Source organism: Gracilinanus agilis, chromosome X, assembly GCF_016433145.1.
Source record: "Gracilinanus agilis isolate LMUSP501 chromosome X, AgileGrace, whole genome shotgun sequence".
In the NCBI taxonomy this organism is placed as follows: domain Eukaryota; kingdom Metazoa; phylum Chordata; class Mammalia; order Didelphimorphia; family Didelphidae; genus Gracilinanus; species Gracilinanus agilis.
In genome coordinates, this window is record NC_058136.1 from 3072954 (window position 1) to 3092788 (window position 19835).

General features: G+C 41.1%; 1 protein-coding gene across 1 annotated transcript in view; it reads right to left on the reverse strand.

Annotated features, from left to right (window-relative positions):
- LOC123253463 (mitogen-activated protein kinase kinase kinase kinase 4-like) overlaps positions 1-19835 on the reverse strand; it is a 233903-nt gene that overhangs the window by 138033 nt on the left and 76035 nt on the right. The window lies entirely within an intron of this gene.

Here is a 19835-nt window from a genome sequence, read left to right on the forward strand (position 1 = left end):
TTGTACCATATGCAATGACAAATATGACAAGTTCAGAGATCTTTGGGGAAACTTGGATGAAGTAATGCAAAATGAAGTAGACCAAACCAAGAGAACAACTTACAGAATGACTACAAGATTGTAAAGAGAAATAAATCTAAAAGACTGCACAAGCTTTCTCAATTTAATGACCAATCACAATTTCAGAAGACTGAAAATTAAATATATCAATGATTTTCAGACAGCAAAGAGATAGAGTGAGGGTACAGGATGAAACTTGCATTTTTAGACACAATGTGTGGATTTGCTTTGTTTAACTAATTTGTTAAGGGCGAGCTTCTCTTTGGACAAGGCAAGTTAGTGAATAGTGATAGAAATGAAAGAAGAGCACCAATGAAACATTTAAAAATACGCAGAAGAAATTCACAAAAGGACAACTGTGTTAGCACTGCATTTGGTTTAGGGTACATGTTAAATAATCTACAGATAACAGAAGTTCATAGTTACATATAAAAACCTCTTTTTTAATACTCAAATTTTTGTGCTTATCAATTTAAGTTCATAATAAAAAATACAATTTAAGAAAGAAACTGAATCTATGGTTAGTTGTTTGGTAGTTATTGGCAAATAGCCCTTACATCTAGCTTTCATGGGTTAAAGTCAGGAGCCACAGAAAATGCTCACCATGAAGGTGGAGTGTGATAGTCTATCCCAAGCCCAAGGACCAGGATAGTTCAAAGAAAAAAGAGAGATTGATTTTGCTGGATGTCTCTTTGCTCTTTGTTCTAAAGAGTTTGACATTAGGGTCTGAGATGCTCCTGCCAGGGAAAGGAGAAACTTCCTAAGATTCATATAGCAGCCCACTCTTTAAAGGGGAAGGGAGAAGGGGGCATGATGAAGTTGGGTTTTTTTTTCCATAGGAAGACTTTCTGATGGTCCATAATGAGGGTGACTGATTTTTTAAAAGGGTTATAAAAAGCCTCTGGCTTTGAACTAAAAGAACTTGTTTGAGACATAGTCCTATAACCAAAGGCTACCGGCCAAAGCCAAAAGTTGGAAGTAGAGTAGCAATCAGCACAGATTCAACACATTCAACAAAGTAGCATCAACAGAGATGAGTCTGTAGAGTCTGGCATAAATTATGTGTCCAGTGGAATAGCATCCAGTAGAATAGTGTCCAGTGGAGACAAGCACAGAGAAAGTTCAGTGAGAGTAATGCAAAGGCATCATTTGAAAAAAAATATCAGTTCTGCTTTTGGGGTTGAGTTGCCCCACTATGTATAGCTGATAGACACAGAAGTTCCCTGTGCATGTAATGCATCTCCAAGTAAATATTCAGGCCACATGTTCTTTACATTTGTGCCTTTCCATGTATGTTCCTTCTTCCCACCAATGTTGTGTGTATAAGGTGGTAGAATATGACTTCAGTTTATGGGAAAAATATTTTATTGTTACTTTTCTTATTCTATTTTCATTAAGTCTTTTGCTTTGAACAAATTGCATCCTTTGACTATTAAAGGTAAACACATAAAAGTAAAACACATTAGGGCTCCTGGTTTTAGTGGATATATACTCACAAACTACCTTGATGAATATACAGAGGCAGCTAAGTAGTGCATAAGATAGAGTGCTGGACTTGAAATGACTAGTTTCTATAATAGCACCTACTTCTCAGAGTTGTTGAGAGGATCAAATGAAATAATATTTATAAAACATTTAGCAAAGTGCCTGGCACACTGTAAGTACTTAATACGTATTTCCTTCCTTCCTTCTTTAAACTTCTGGGGGACCTTCACTATAATGTGGAGGAGAGCCTTCTCTAGATACTACAAATACATAAGACAAAGAAATATAAAATTATCAATATTTATACCTTCCTGCCTTCCCTTACCCCCTACACTAAACTTTTGGTTTGAAAGGGAATATATCTTAAAGAATAGCTTCATTTTTTTCTATGTTCATTTCTTGTCACTTATAGTCATGGTTTGTCTTCCTTAAACTGGGTCTACTTGGACTCTGAATGTCCCCTTCCCATCCTACTCTGCCAGCAAAAATGTTAATTGTTCATCTCAGAGGTTTTATCTTCATTATACAAAATATTTGGGTTTCTGCAAACAACTGAATGACTGTATTTTTCATTTCATATAGATTTGATGTCATAATAAATCCTTTATATTTAAAGAACACTTTATAATTTTCAAAATGCCCTTAAATTTATTCTCATTAAAACCTAACAATGCCTATGAGGTAGGCCAAGATGGATTATCCAGAGTCAGACTGATAAAGAGAAGGGCTGAGTGAACTGCCTGAAGTCACCCAGTGATTCCTCATGGAGAGATAGTCTTTGAGAATAATCTTGGGAAGGCAGAGACTATTTGGTCCAGTTTGTTGCATGAAGGGTGTTAAGACTAGATGACTTCTTTGGTCCCTCCCAACCCTGAATCTCTGCTTCTATAATCCATAAATTAATGTGAAATATAGCAAAAGGAAATGTAAAGAAGTCTAGGAGTGAGAGTAGAGGCACTAACAGCTGCAGGGAAGGGGCACGGGGTAGGGAGTCAAGAATGTATAGGAAAAGATTTTTGATTTGAGCCCTAAAGACAGCTAGGAATTCCCAGAAGATGAAGGAAAACATTTGAGATGAGGGGAAGAGCTTTTATAAAGAAATGCACATAAGAGAATGGAATGTCATACAGGGAACAGCAAGAAGGCCATTTTGGCTCCTGGGGTGTTAAAGGGCATGAAGGAATGTTATACATAATAAGTCTGGAAAGGTTGGCTGAAACCAGGTTACAAAGGGCTTTAAATAACAAATAGAGGAGTTAAGGCTAACTCTATGACTGTGCATGACTAGGTGACTGGGAATAAGGAAGTCTGGATAATGAGATCTAATTTGGACATGTTGGAGATGATAAATAAATGAACAGATTAAAAAATTGTTAAATGCTTACTATGTGCAAAGTACAGTGCCAAATGATGGGGATACAGGAATGAAAAGCAAAGAGTCTCTGCACTCAAGAAGCTTGTGTTCTAATGAGGGAGACGGCATACAGAAGGCAATTGTGGAACATCCTGTTCAAAATGCCCAACAGGAAGTTGGTGATGTGAAACGTAACTCAGGAGAGAGATCAAGGCTTGGAAGGACAGATGTGGGAGTCATTCACATACAGATGATCATCTAGAACACATGGGATCTAATGAAGTCTCAAAGAGAGAGTCTAGAGAAAAAAGAGAGCTAAAGACAGGCTAAACCCAGAGTTAGAGGATAGGACATAAATGTAAGAAGTGGGCAGGTGGGGAGGATTAAAACCAAGAGAGAATAGTATCATGAAAACCCAGATGAGTAGGTCAGAATCTGCAGAGACCAAGAAGGATGAGGCCTGAGAAAAAGAATGAAAACTGTCAAGTAAGAGATCAGTAGTTACTTTAAAGCCAGAAGTTTCGGGCTGGGAGACAAACTAAAAGAAGTTGAGATGAGAGTAAAAGGAGAGGAAGTTGAGACAATAGGTATAAACAACTTTTCCTAGGAATTTGGTTGAAAAAGGGAGAAGAGACATAGAGGGGACAGGACACTTGAGGGGACAAGAGGGACAAATGAGGGTTTGCTTTATGGAGGTTTTTTAAGCTAGAAGAGCTGTGAGTGTGGTTAAAGACAATGGGGGAAGATTGGGGTTTAGAGCTAGAGAGAGGATGCCTGTGGGACTAATATGAAGGAAGACACAAGAAGGATTAAAGGTACAAGTAGGAAAGTTGGCTATCATATGGTGAAGAGAAAGACCACCTTTCCCTCAAAACCTTTCCCAGCAGTTTAGGGCCAAGGCCAGGGATCCCACAGCTGTGCTTTTGGCCAGAGGCCCTGACAGATTTCTTTTTGCCAAAGCCATGTGTGTTCCCTGAACTCGTTTTGGTCCTCCACGCTTGCTTCACATGCAGGCTTGAAAAGAATATGCAGGTTTGAACTTGAAATACTGAACATGAAGATCTGGGTGCTTGGAATCTTTCACAGGCTCTCAAGCTGTGCAGATGAAATAATGGCAATCAGATACAAGTTGGAGCAAGATGACTGCTTAAATTCAAAATCAAATAAATAAAAACTGTAGCTCAGCAAAGGAAAAGCTAGGACTGCAGGTCATACACAATGTTCAATGCTCTTTCCTTATAATAATAAAAATCATTTGGGGTTGTTGTACTCTTTCCCTCATTAACCTAGAAATTAATTTATCATTGCTGTCTTGAGATGAATTCTTTGGAGATTTCAGATTGCTCTCATAAAAAAAAAAGTCCTTCATCCTCCCTGATCACACAATACTTTCAACTAGATGTTGTCTGAAGAGGTCCAGAGGACCATATCAGTGGCACTTCCTCTAGATGTCCCCAGTGAGGGGTGTGAGTCCTCCAGTCAGAGTTTTATCACTCTTTATTTCGAATTACGTCAATCTCAGTGAGCAAGCTTCCTCTGGCTAAGCCATACCTTTAGTTGGGGGCATAATCTATAAATGTATCCATGGGCTTCAAAGGTTCTTTTTTCAATGTCATACAGAAACTCATGTGAATCTTATATGATAGCGTGTTTGTTTGCTACTGTAATTAAATGGGCTCTTGTGATTTGGGGGATTTTGGTACTTCTTTGAATGTGCATTACCTGTTATACTACTGTTTTATAAAACTGTTTTCTTAGTAAAAATCATTTGCATACACACTGTGGATCATGGCCAAGTAAAAAAGGAAATGGATCTCATTTTTGGATGAGAAACCTTTGTATTGTGCCTCTCCTTGGCAAACACAGTGTGTCACTGATTGTGATCTATAAAGTTTTGATTTTTTAATTTTATCATTGTTTTTCCTTGTATGTGCAATAGAATATTTGAATTTTTTCTCATTTTTTGTACTTGAAGCACATGTTAACAGTATTAATGGTTTGGTTTTTTATTTTGCACTAATATAAGTTTACAATATCTAATAGCCCTAATATTAATGCATACCCCAAAGCTTTAGACTATGGAAACCTGCCATTGATTGTTAAATATTATGTGATTTTGATTAATGATTGTGTCTGATTCCAGGAGAAGGAACCACAAAAGAGCCATTATACAGTGCCAAGAAGCACAAAGTCAAGGAGACCAACTAATTCCAATGGGATTGCTGAGAATCTGCACCAAGACAGAGGACTTGTTTTGGGATTCGAGGAAGCAACTGTTTGACAACATCAGACGCAGGATTTTCCCATGCCAGACTCAGACAAAGTACCTCAGTTGGGTCGTATAAGGAATTAAATTAAGGGTTTGACTAAAATATGTGAAAATTCTAAAATAATATGGTGGCCCCTGATTTAAAATATTATAGCTCAAGTCAAAATGACTTTTAATAGCTTTTATTTACAAAATAGTGGAAAGAGTGAAAGTAGAGAAATACAAAAAGAGGGTAGAGAAGATGTCTATCATACTAAATATTACTCTAGTGCTCAGCTCAGCCCAGAAGTTCTACCCACATGGCCTCCTCCAAAAAGGGAAGGCCTCTCCAAAACTAATCTTTCTCCAGACATGAGGAAAGGAAGGCCAGCTACTCACTCACCCAAGAAACAGTCCAAGATCCAAGTCAAAACCGAAGTCCAAAGTCACCTTCTAGAGGCAGTTTGCCAGCCGAATCTCCAAGCCCAAGATCCAAGCTGAAGTCTCCAGCAAAGCTCCCTCGAAGACTACTCCCTGAAGACTATTTCTGAAGACAACCTCTCGAAGACTATCTCCAGAAGACTGCTTGCAGAAGATTCTCTCCAGCTGAAGAAGTTCAGGGCTTTTATAGTGACTTCTTATCTCTTCCCATCTTCACAGGGGCCAATCACAACTTCCAAATTGCCTAGCACTTCCCAGGGTGGGTAGTTTCTCTGGGATCCACTTCTCACCTCTGAAGGTGTTAACTTATCCTAGACCTCTGAAGGTGTCAACCTTTTATCATAGGATTCACAAATTTCTGATTGATTGAGTTAGCATCCATTTTAGCAAATGACTTGTGAACACTCTTACTTAATGTTGAGTTCTGGAGTTATCACTCATTTTAGCAAGTGACTTGCAACTCCCTTACTTAGTGTCTGATGAGGTACAAAGTAGGGGTACCAAAAGAAAGTCAGATTCACACTTCACAACCCCATCCCCTGTGATTCTTTGAGATTCTAGTCTCCCCAATGAATCATTTAACATAATCAGCTTATACCTCTAAAGATCTTCTAGCTAAAGGTGCATACAATATTGCACTTTCAAAGAGTAAACTATAATAGTTAGAGATAAGAGGGAAACAGAAGAGAGAGAGAGAGAGAGAGAGAGAGAGAGAGAGAGAGAGAGAGAGAGAGAGAGAGAGGGAGAGAGAGGGAGAGAGAGGGAGGGAGGGAGGGAGGGAGAGAGAGAGGGAGGGAGAGAGAGAGTGTAAAACCAATGTTTGCTAGGTGCATTGACAAAAAGGCCAATCAGGGGGCAGTCCCCTTTGGCATAAGAGTTTACATTTAGAATAAATTGATTGAACTCCCTTGAGTTCAATCAATTACACCCCAAAGTTCGTTCTGGATCTTTTGATGCAGTAGAGGTTTCTTTATGGCAATTTCTCCAAACACTTCATTTTCTTTATTCAAGGAGCTATCAAGCTTCTTTTCCTGAACCGTTTTCTCAAAAAAATTTTAATCTTGGATTTTGTGAAAATTATACAGTTGGCTTCCCTATCTCTGAGTGCTAAGGTAAAATCAGACCAGGGAATGATATTTCCCATTTGCTGCTAAAATCTAGTCCTTTTTTCTGTCTCTATTAAGTGCGGCAATTTTCTGTAGTCCTAGCTTCTGATTGGGTAAGTGCATATTGCTGTAACTGTCCTACAGGCATGTGGGACATAAATAACTTTATTAGGTCCTGATTCTAGGACCTGTTATGGGCTTATTCTTGCTTACTCAGAATTTTTATATACTATTTAATTTTGATTTTTTTTCCTTCTATTTGGTTTTGACTTCCTTTTTACAATTGATTCACATACCTCATAACTCAGCTGTGTATCTCAGGGTGATCCGTGTGTCTATCAACACCCATCTCAGGGAGGATTGTATAATTGTCATAAAATTCTAGATTTGTAAAAATTTTTCTTGTTTGAGAGTAATTTTAGGATAAGAAACTTGCTACTTCCCTGAATCTAGAAAGTGAACTGTTTGGAGAAGGCACCATGGAGATGTCTGCAGAAACCTCACACTGCAACAAAGAATCCAGAATGAACATTGGAATGTAGTGAAATTGAACTGTGGGGGGCAGAACATATTTATTTTGAATGTACACTCTTATGCCAAAGGGGACTGCCCCCTAACTGGTTTTTTGTCAATGCACCTAGTAATCATTGGTTTTGTTCTCTTTCTCTTTTATTTCCATTTTATCCCCAAATAATTGTAATTTCCCCTTAGAAAGTGAAATATTGTATGTACCTCTAGTTAAAGATCTTTAGAGATATAAGTTGGTTATATGTACTGATTCCATGGAGAAATTAGGTATGTAAATCTGGGAGATTTCTACATGCTCGTTTTCCATGGGAATTATAGGGGGGATTGTGTAATTAGAATCTGTTACCCTAAAAACTATGATTCCCAGCACCCCACTTTGCTTATGTTACTTGCTGATGCAGGGAGGTTATACATTTTGTGAATCCCAGCCTCTCACTCTCTTTTTTCTGTAATCACAGTGGCTGAGTGGCTGCCAGCAGTTTTTTTAAACAGGCAAGAGAATTTAGTCACATGGTCTTATTTTGTAAGGTAATTATCTTTTTATTCCTTTACTTGTAGTGATTATTAATAAACTTTATAAAATATAATACTTGAAGTATTGGACATTAATTTAAATCCTACATTTTCCAGGAATTAAATGTGTGAGAGAAGAAGAATATGGACTTTTCAGCAAAGGGAGTCTTCATTCAGATACATAGGTAGTATGGTTTTGTTGAGAATTAAGCCCTTGTATATGTGTGGGTGTGTTTTATGGATGGTTGACTGTGGCAAGACCAATGGGTAGAAGGTGACAAGAGGAGCAAATGGAACACAGAATTGCCCAGCTAGTAAATGTGTGAGATGGTATTTGAACCCAGGGCTTCCTGGCTCCCAGTCCATTAGTTATCCCAATTATCCCAAGCTTCCTGAGAGGTTAACTTGACCCAGCATTTGCCAAGCCCCTAAACTGCATCCATTGTGTCTAAAATAGGACTTTGAGGGATAGTCTCTCAGGGAAATCTCAGCAGTTCCCCTGAGTTTAATTATGACTCCTAGATCTATGTATTCAGCCCTATTCTCTCTCTCTTGAACTCTAGATTGACATTCCTACTTGCCTATGTCAAACCTTAGGTGCCCCCAAAGCAGTTCCAAACCTAGGAATCTTACTCAATGATTTCCTCTCCCTCACATCTTACATCTAGTTAGTTGCTGTCTTGTTGATTCCACCTTTTCAAAGTACCTCATAGCCTTTTAATCAGCTTTCCTGCCTCTCATCTCTCCCTTCTCCAATATAACTACCATGTTGATATTCCTAATGCACACATCTAACCACCTTGCTGCCTTACTGAGAAACTGCACATCTGGCCTACCTCTCTAGGTTTATTGCTTGTTACTCTCCATGAAAGGGAATTCTTTATTCTCTTTGTCTATTTTGAATTAACACTTACTTAACCCCTACTTAACACTTTGTTATCAAATAAGAGAATTCACAAGTCACTTTCTTGGAGAGCTCCACCCTTTTAATCAGAAACTTGTGAATCCTTTGGTAAGAGATGACACGTTCAAAGGATGAGGTGTAGATCTCACAGACTGCCCTCTGGGCAGTGCTAGGCAATTTGGAAGCTGTGATTGGCTCCTGTGAAGAGGGTAATGGACAGGAGGTAATTATAAAAAGTCCTGAAAGTCTTCAGAGGTGGTCTTGGCTTGAATCTTCAGCTTGGAGGATCTTGGATTGACACTGTGTTTTGGAGTTACTACTTGGACCTTGGTTTCAACTTGGGACCTTGGCTCTTGGATTGTCTCATGGGTGAGTGAGTAGCTGGCTTTCTTTTCCTGACTTCTAAAGAGAGATTAGCTCTGGAGAGACTTTTGCCTCTTGGAGGAGGAGACCGCATGGGTGGAACACCAGGTCCTCCTGTCGAGGGTTAACAAGCACCAGAGAAATATTTAATGTGATAGGCTAGACATCTTCTCTACCCTCTTTTTGTATTTCTCTACTTTCACTTTTTCCACCTCTTTGTAAAGAAAAGCTATTAAAAGTCATTTTGACTTGAGCTATAATACTTTAAATCGGCAACCACCATATTAGAATTCTCACAGATTTAGTCAAACTCTTAATTTAATTCCTTACATCTGCTTCACACATTTTACCAAACTGGATGACTTGGTGTTGTCCCTTCTCTCTTCCCTGTATCTCCCATCCCTGTATGTTTGTAGAGGCTGTCCCCATACCTAGAATGCCCTTCCTCTTCATCTCTGCTTCAGAGATCCCTAGTTTCCTCCAAAGCTTAGCTCAAGCACCACCTTTTCTGTGTCACTCTTTCTGATCCTTCAATTAACTGCCAGCGCCTCTCCCACATCAACTTCTAGGATAATCAATAGCAAAATGAAGGCTGTGTGATTTCTTAAGACAAAATGTAGATGAGGGTTTCAAAGCGGTTCTAAAATATCTTTCTCTTGACCTATGGAACAATCCACTCTCCCTTCCTTCTCATCACTGAAAGTACCCCATTCCCCTACAGTGTGGCTTCAGAATTTATACCAAAGATCACAGGATACCTGTCATTCTCTGCCAGAATAATTTCACTTAGGTAGCAGAGAAGCCATTTGTCTCAAAAGATTGCGACCTATTTTGATTTGTTAAGTTTCTTTTTAATGGTCAGCATAAGATAAGGTTTTCCAACAAATTCTTCTCTAGTCTCTTGACAACAGCCCAAGGTTTACCTGAATTCATGAGAACCCCTTTGTGAATGACCCAAGAGCTACTGAGGATTCTGAGAGTGGGCAAGAGAAGTCAAGTTGAGGTTCATGGTTTGTTCCCTGCTCTTACAATGCCAGGGCTTCTGCTCTCCTTATGTATTCACAGGCACTTCACAGACCCTGCCCTGCTTTCATATTGACATAGTCGAGTCACCATACAATATGGCACAGACAGAAAGTCCTGAACCACAAAGAGACTGGATGAATGAATGAATGAAGTACAAACTGAGACCCTATAAAGAGAAGACAACCTCACAATAAAGTGAGGACAACTCAAAGAAAGAGCAGACCCAAGGACCACAGTAATGCAAATGGGAGGGATAAGTGACTGTGACTAGAAATAAGAGATAAGAAAATGCTCTTTCTTTATGGGGGGTGACAGGATAGGGGGTGGTGGGTGGGCCAGGGCTGTAGAATACTGCTTCTACTGATGCTTTCAGACTCTGTTGTTAACTTTGCTGAATTGCTTTTTTTTTCATCTTTTTTGGAGGTGGAGGCTACAGGGGATGACTCATTCATTGCAGAGGGGAGGGATGGCAGTTATATTTAGAAATGAAGGTGATATAAACACAAAAGATACCAGTAAAAATAAGTAAGGTTTTTTTAAAGGAAGTTCTGGAGGAAACCTCTTCCCAGTCTATAGAAAGATGTGGAAGTGCCTTTAACAGGGAGACTAAGTGAAGGGGTTAAAACATTACGTTCCTTTGGGGCTGTATTTTTTATTTTAAGGAGTTCACTATGGACTAGGCACTGTCTTTTAGAACACAAATAGCTTCTGAACTGGCTCTTATGAGCTTTTTGGAATTCCTTCTGTGTTATCATGCCACATTCTATATATACATGGTCTCAAAAAAATCATTTGCACAAGTACAAGATGGAAACTGCACAGGAAGACAGACAGTAATATATCAGAAAATGATCTGGGGGTTTCAGTGGACCTTAAGTCAAAGATCTGTTATGGCAGCTACAAAAATCAATGCGATCTTGGGTTGTGTTCTGAGGGACAGCTGCAAAGATTAGGAGGATGATGGTCTGACTGTCCTCTGCCCTAAACTGGTGATGTCTGGAGTACTGAGTTCAGTTCTGGGTGCCATGTTGGATAAAGTGGCATGGCTTTGTGAGGAGAGTGCTGAAACTGGGTACACAAGGGCCTTGATTTAAATATTGCTTCTGATATTTCCTGGCTGTATGACCCTGAGCAAATCACTTGGTCTCTCTGTGCCCATGTCCTTAACTATGCAATGGAGCCAATACCTACAGGACCATGGGCTTGTTGAGAGGAGAAAATATATACTTTGCAAACTTTAAAACAGTGGCCTTCGAAGGTGGGCACTTTTTTGCACCAAAAATATGTTTGCTGAACTGAACTAAAAGCACTACAGCATATAAATACTGATTCTTATTGTCAGCATGGAGAGGCACAAGGAGGGAGGGGCAATGGATAGAGAGTTGGCCTCAGAGCCAAGAAGTCCAGGGTTCAAGTCCTGACTTTTATAGATACTGACTATTGGACCCTGACCAAGTCATCTAACATTTCAGTTCCCCAAATGGTTCTCCAAGTTGCAGCTGAGGTACTAATCAGCATTGGTGGGGAAGGTTTCCTCTCTGGGAATTCCTGAAATTGATGGAAAAAATGATAGACCAGAGAATATGATCCTAATGGTGAGGATGCTAGAGAGATCCCTGAGAATGTTTGCCTGGAACAGAGAACACAGAGGCAGACATGTTGGGAAACTGCTGGCAAGCATTTAGATGCTTTTGTGTGGAAGGGAGCTCAGCCTTACTGTGCTTAGTTCCAGAGGGCATGGTTAGACTAAGAACAATGACTGGATTCTAGAAAAAAGGCAAAATTGGGTTTAGTATTCAGAAAAGAAAACATTATTAGTAAGCTCTAATTTGCATAGAGCTCTCTCTGTATCCATGTCTGTCTCTCTCTGAAGTGTTTTTCAGTTCTAAATTAGAACTATAAAAAATGAGGACAGGCTCTCTCAGGAGGTAAGGAGTTCTTCCTCTCTGCCCAGGCTCACTTACTGTTTGAGGCCAAATTTGCAGCAAGGTGGTGCCACAGTGGATGAAGCGCTGGGCTTTATCAGGAAGATGAATTTAATCTAGCCTCAGACACATAATAGCTGTGTGACCCTAGGCAAGTCACTTTACCTCTGTCTGCTTCAGTTTCCTCAATTGTAAAATGGGAATAATTATAAAACTGACATTGCAGGGTTGTTGTAAGGATGAAATGAGTTAATACTTGTAAAAAGCTTGGAACACAGTAGCTACTTAATAAATCCTCCCTAGTTTCCTCTATTCTATTTCACTTTCCCAATTAAGAAAAGCCCATAGTACAAAAATTCCTCCTCTTCTAGCCACTCCACAAATCCTCTTAGTTTGACAATTATTCATTTGGGGGGACCCTTTCCCAGAAATATTAAGTTTTTCTTCTTTCTTTCCTCCTTTCCTTTTCTAAGCTACCTACCCTGAAATGGAACCTTTTGGCCGTGGCTTTTGCACTTGCCTGCTCTTTCTTGATTTTTTCTATGACCCTCCAAGCTTCTAGAAGACATATGTCTGGCTCACTTCTCTAGGCAGCTCAGATATCGGGGCACTTGATCTTACTCATGATTTCCTTCCCAATCTCTTTTTCATGTTTATTTTTAAAGAGCCTTGCTCTAAGGAGCCTCAAGAAATGGGATCAAGTCCATCATGAGTTCATACCATTTACAAGTGATGTCACTCTATGTCCTCAGTTTCCCTGACTGTAAAATGAGAAGTTTGGACTAGATAAGCCCTAAGGTCCTTTCCAACTCTAAATCTGCCATCCTGTGGAACCATGAGCAAACCAATTGGCATGCATTGTCTCTGACAGTCTCGTCTACTGATAGCTGTATGGTTCTCTGACCTACCCTGGAAAGGCTTCCTGGAGGAAAGCTCACACTTGTGCTGGGCCATGAAGGAGAAGTAAAATACCTTTTACAGGGAAGGATGTTCTAGGCAGGTGGAATGGTGAAAGCAAGGGCCTAATAGAAAAGAGAGGTAAAAGAGAAAGAGAGGACAGACAGTAATAGCTTCCATTTTTATAATGCTTTAGGGTTTATCAGTTACTTTCCTCATGAGGCCAAGATAGGCAGAGCAAGTATTATGAACTGTATTTTACAAGTGAGGGTCCAGAAAAGCCAAATAACTTGCTCAGGGTCACGGAATAAGTGACCAGAGGCTGAACTGAATGCTAATAGGTGCCAGAGATTGGATTCAAACCCAGGTCTTTGGACTCCCAAGTTGAGTGCTCTATCTGCTACGCTATTCTGCTTCTACTTAACTGGCTGGAGGTGAGTGAGAGAAGGAAGAAAATGCTCACCTCTGTCAAGCCAGAATCCTCACTACTGAAATGAAAAAAAAAATCCTGTCTGAAATGAGATAGGAGTAATCATTGAGAAATGAGCCATTAGTACTTGCACAGTTTATGACTGACTTTTGTTAATGGCCTGAGGCAGAGCTCAGGGTTATTAAGGCTGGAAGACTAGCTGGGAACTGCAGGAATGAGCAAATTGGGGGGATTACTCATTTAAACCATAACAAATGATTTAAAATAGCAATTGTGACAGCTGGGTTGGAAAAATCCATCATTCCGTGGCAGTTAATTACCGGGGTTTCCCCCAGAAAGAACACAGGACAATCCTTGCTGGGCTGGTGATTTTCGTTTAATCATACACTTGGAAGGGGCCACTAAGGATGAAGTTAAGAAATTCTCCAGTGGCAGATAGTAGGGTTGTTTGCCTCCTCTAATGTGGGCATGTATTCCCTAGGGCACTCATTTTCCAAGTGATTTCTTTTTGTGGTGGTAAGAAGAAAGGAAGTGCTCCCTTCACTTTGGCCCATTCCATTCCTTTATCCTGCTCTTCCTTCACAGGCTAGTCTCTGTGGTCCCTGTTTGTTGCAGTTCCCTCCTAGCCAAAGAGCAAGCAGGCCCTTGGAGGCCACCATGAATGCGGCCTGGGTGGCGTCCAGGAGAAGGATGAAGCAATAGAGCTGGTGGCTCTGATTTGTCCCTGGGGGAATACACACAATGGCTTCCAGGGCTCAAGGCCCCACTACTGGAAAGGAGAGGTCCAAAGAATGCTGTGCACAGGATGGACGTTCAGAGGTCAACTGCTCACAGAATCAGAGAAACTTGGAGTAGGAAGAGACCCCAGAGGTTAAATCATCTAACCTTCTGCCTGAAGCATGAATCTCCTATCACATCCCTGATAAGTACTCATCTGGCCTTCCCTTCAAGACCGCCAGTGAAGGGAAACTCATTACTTCTGGACGAAACTCATTTTCTTTTCAGGGAATACTTAATTCTTAGGCACTTCATTCTTATGCTGAGCTTCAATTCATGACCCTACACCTTCCTCTCATTAACCTTCATTCCATCCTCTAAGGCCAAAAAGGATGGATCTCAGTCCTCTTCCATACAGTAAGAGCCTTTTCAATATTTTTTAAAACTCTCATGGCCCTCCTAAATCTTCTCAAAGCATTCTAGTGATTTGCACAATCTCACCTTTATTGCTCCTCTGGAATGCCCCACTTTGTCACTAAGCACCTCCTTGGCCAACCATGAGGCTTAGGCACTTTGACTGGGGGTGCCAGATGCAGACAGAGGGGGGCATAATGAAAAATGGTCGATCTTTAAGGTCCTTGTACTTTGCCGGGTTGCACAATGTGGAAACATTATATGGGAATAATTTGAGGAAAGTGTTTAATAACAGGAGCAGAAGATAGGACAAGAATGACTTCCTGGAGGAGGTGTCAACTGAACTGAGTCTTGAAAGAAACTAAGGATTGTAAGAGGCAGAGGTGAGGGAAGAGTGCATTTCTAGCATATGGAAGGCCTTGTACAAAACCATCAAGGTGGGAAATAGGATGTTTAGTCTGTTCGGAAGTAGATGAGTTTGGTTAGAATGAAGACTATATGAAAGGAAAATCTAGAAAGGCAATGGATTCAGGGAAGGGAACAAACTCACTGTGCGGGGCATTGTGCTAAGCACTTTCCAATTTTAGTATCTCATTTGATCTTGACAACTCTGTGAAGTAGATGCCCTTATTATCCTCAGTTTACTGAGGCAGCCAGAGGTTAAGTGACGCCCAGAGTCGCACAGCTAGTATGTGTCTAAAGCTAGATTTAAACTCAGGTCTTCCTGACTCCAGGCCCAGAACTCTATCCACTGTGGCACCTAGCTACCTATCAGAGAAGAGAGAGAACTTAAAGGCCATAAAGTAGGTGTTACTTTTTTTTTTTAAACCCTTGTACTTCGGTGTATTGTCTCATAGGTGGAAGAGTGGTAAGGGTGGGCAATGGGGGTCAAGTGACTTGCCCAGGGTCACACAGCTGGGAAGTGGCTGAGGCTGGGTTTGAACCTAGGACCTCCTGTCTCTAGGCCTGACTCTCACTCCACTGAGCTACCCAGCTGCCCCAGTGTTACTTCTTTTATGTTTATGTCCTTGGTTAAGAACCCTTGCTCTAGACTGGACTTCTGTTAAAGAAGCCTTTAGTCACATGAGCTTTCTGAACTGCCATGCCGTATTGCTGGCTTATAATGAGCCTGCAGTCCACCAAAACCCCAGGTCTTTTTTCATAGGAACCCACCCCTTTCTAGCTATACTCCCCCCATGTCATCAGATATCTGACACTGATCTTTTGATACCTTACATTTACCTTGATTAAATTTCCTTTTATTCATTTTAGTGTAGTGGCTACCACCCTCATCACCACCATCCCCTTCTTGGAACATGCTTATGTGGCACTTGAAGCAAAACCATGGAAGCTTGGGGTAGCACTGTTTCTGGGAATGTGGGATGCTGTCTGCTACTCCTCTTCTCTCCCACAACCCAGGCTATGGCATCTCTTTTCTTTGGTGTTTCTTCTTCTTGACTTTAGTTAAGTGAATATTCTGAGAGGGGAGCTCCCATGAAACTAGTGAGTTCAGGAGATCCATCAGAAGAGACTTAGCAACAACCAAAGTCATTCACAGTGACATCTGTGTCTAATACTGATTTATAAGACTAGCAATGGGAGAGGGGGGAAGCAGAAGAGAGATTTGGTTAAAGCCCTGGTGTGCCCATCACCTCCTCACCTGGGTTTATCCCCTAGTTGTGACTAGGTTGGTACTTTCTACCTTCAGAGAAAATGGGGACCAGGCAGGGAGTCCAGAGGGCCTGAGAGCATATCTTCCTGGCCTAGAGCCCACTAAGCTTGACTGGAGCTCTGTTTAAGCCCAGACACCTTGAGATAGAGAGTCTATTTATAGGCAGCTATAAATTTTAGGTGACTGCCCAAGCTGCTAGATGTCAACTGGGAATCACACAATTAGACTTCCATTTGGAAGAGGCCTCACAAGCCACATAGGTCTACCTTTACCTACACAGGCATTCCCTCCCCCCCCCCCGCCCCACAGTCACACATAGTCTCTGCTTGAAGACCTCTACTTATACCAAAGTCACTTCCTTTCAAGGCAACTCCTCATTTTGTATAGTTCTGATTGTTAGAACGTTTTCCTTTGCTTTGGGACTATATGTTCGTCTGTAAGAACTTCCACCTATTTGCTCCTAGTTCTACCTTCTAGTGTCAACACAGAACTAATTGAACCCCTCTTCCACATACTAAGCCCTCCAACATGAGAGAACTAGTGTGTCTTCCCTAACTATGTCTCATCTAACTAAAAACGGTGTAGTTCTTTTAGCCAATCCTTTTATGGCCTAGTCTCCAGCCCCCTTACCATCCTGGTTACTCTCCTTTGCATGCATTCCAAGTTGCCAATTTCCTTCCTAAAATGAAGTGGGCTAGAGCTGAACATAACACTCCAGAAGTGGTCTGCCCAGGGAGGAGGAGAGTAAGCTTCTCATCTTCTTGCTCCAGGCACCATGCCTCTCTTAATGCAGGCCTGAGTTTGCTTTTCCACCTACCATATCATCCATTTGGCCATGCTGAGCTTGCAGGCCATTAAAGCCCCCAAACTATTATCTAGACTTCACTAAAGTCTACCTCCAAAGGCTTGTTTAGGGTATGGAGGAAACCCTAGATTTTCAAAGGCTCTGCTAGTAAGGTGAAGGCTTTGTTACCTTATAGAACGAGCTGGAAATATTTTAGCTACAAGCCTGAGACGTGTGTGTGTGTGTGTGTGTGTGTGTGTGTATCATCCAAAGACTAGCCATGTTAAGTTCAAGGTCACTCGTCACCAAGCCACAGGGTAAAGAACGTTTGGGTCCTAAAAAACTCAGACCTTATATGATGTTAGAGAGGTGTTCTGTTGTGCACCAGGAGAGGGAGCAGCTACACTGAGAAAATGCCAGCTCCTTGAAATATTAAAGGAAAAAGCTGTCCATTCAAGTTCCTTCCCTCCATTTTGGTACTCATGTTGTTGATTCTTTGAACCCAAGTATAGGATTTTACTTTCCTCCTTATTGAATGTTAACACAATGCTATAACCATAAAACACTGAAAAAGCTCGGATTTCTGGGAGAATACATACAAGTAGCATACAATCTCAATTCTGGTTGAATTGAATTTGAAATGAAAGCATTTTTGCTTTCTCCTTCCCAGTCTTATCCACAAGGAGAGCGTGAGACATGTTTTGCTGAAATCCAGGCCTGCCATCCTTGCAAGTACTCTCCATAGCTACCAATCTAGTATCAAGGAAAGAAATGTAGGTTAGTCTGCCATGATCTGTTCTTGAAGAGGACATGTTGGTTCTCAGTCATTGACACTTTCCTTTAATAATATACTCTAGAATTTGCCAGGAATTGAAGTCAAATTTACTGTCCTATATTTTCAGATTCTTCCTTTTCTGAAAATAGAGATAATATTTGTCCACTTCCAAGATTGTGGGACCTCTCTTTCTCTATATTTTTTCAAAAGTTACTCAGTAATCACATTTGCTAATGTTTGAGGTGGTTGTTGGAAAGGGTCATCATATCTGATGGTTTGAATTCACTGCAAGAAGAGAGGGCCTTTTTGACCATTTCCTCATTTACTCTGAGGGTTTCAACTTTTCATTAACAATTATTGGCCTATCCTTACCAATCATAAACATTTTCCTCTTCAGCAAAGAAAACAGAAGTAAAATGAGGGCTGAGTAGTGTGAGTAGTTATTTCTCTTTTGTCTGTTCATCACCTTGAGCCATATTTTCCTCTCTTTGATCTTTTACCCCCAACACAACTCAAAACAAAATTTTTTGGTTTGTTTCAATGAATGGAAAGAATTCAGAAAATACAAGGCACTAAGAAGAGCCCACAACAATTAAGATACTCTACTGTTCCATGGATCTAGACCAGCTTTCAGTCTTAACAGTGGGACAACAGCTCCATGGAAATGTTCTACCTATCTGGAAGTTAGTCTTTGCTGAATAACTGGTGTCCCAATCAATAGCCTTGTCTCTTTAAACTCATCCAGTTGAGGGGGCAGCTGGGTAGCTGGGTAGCTCAGTGGCTTGAGAGCCAGGCCTAGAGATGGGAGGTCCTGGGTTTGAATCTGGCCTCAGATACTTCCTATCTGGGTGACCCTGGGCAAGTCACTTAACCCCCATTGCCTAGCCCTAACCATTCTTCTGCCTTGGAACCAATGCACGGTATTGATTCTAAGACAAAAGGGTTAGGGTTTAAAAAAAACAATAAATAAACTCATCCAGTTGACTCAGCTTTTCTGACTAACCCTCTATATATGCAAGCCTTTTAAATAGCTAATTTCATCAATATCAGTCTCTTTCGACAGCTTCCCCCTTTTCCATCTCAGCCAAATTGTCTCTCTTTGTGCATTAGAACTATATGCACAAGAGACTGCCAGCCCAGTTGGGCTGACTTCTTCTGTAGAATGTAAGACCATGGGATTCTCCCTCTCTCATCTTCGAAACAGACCTCTCCCCAAATCTCCTTCTTCCTCTTCTCCCTCACAAATGTCAAAATCAAGAACTACTAGTCCTGAAGAAGGGGAAACAAAGGGCCTAGGCCTAGACTTTCTGAGTCTTGGTTATGATATTGTTGTTCTACCCATACATTATCTAAATTGCATGCTTGGGCAACCCTGGATGATCGGTAAGGCCATAAAGCACCAACTGATTATCATCACCCAGACAGACTCATCACTATCAGTCCTGATAGAATTTACATTCCTTGAGGACAAGGACCACTTTTGTCTTTGCAACCTCAGTTCCCAGGACAGTACCTTGCACATAGCAAGCACTTGATAAATGCCTGTTGATAGCCATTACTTTACCAACAAAAATAGAATCTGCATTGCTGGTTGGTTTGTGCATTGGTCAGTATATTTGTGAGTCCTGGAGACTCACAAAAGGATCAAGTATTAAACTCGCACTTGAGACACATCTCGAAGAGGAGAGTTGTTCACATAATGAGGATCTGGCCACCGTATCAGGGCAGCCCCCAAAGAGGAGGTGGAAGTCTGGTCAAGGTCTACATCCTTCCCCACACCCTTTCCTGTGTCCTAAAACAGTGGCTGGAATGGCTGCTTCTGGGTGGGGCATTCTGTTGCATGGCACTGTTGTGCAAGGGTTATCCTAACTCCACTGGCCTCTCCTCATGAATCGAATTCTCAGGCCCTTCCTCTGATGATCTTTGTGGCTCCCTTCTGAAGCTTCCTCAAGTCCCCTGCTGCATCCAGCTGCAAAACCTTGAGCTTGAAACTGAATGATAGCTAAGGTTGGAGGGCACATGCCTGCACGCAGTGCTGATGGCGCAGCTGCCATGGCACTAGCAGATGCTCTGCTGGCTAGCCTCTCCCCATGATTTTCCCCAGTCTCTGGTAACTTCCACTGAACGACCTTCTTCTGCTTCAGCCCCCTGCAATATATTAACTGGAGGGTCACAAACCACTGATAAGTCCCG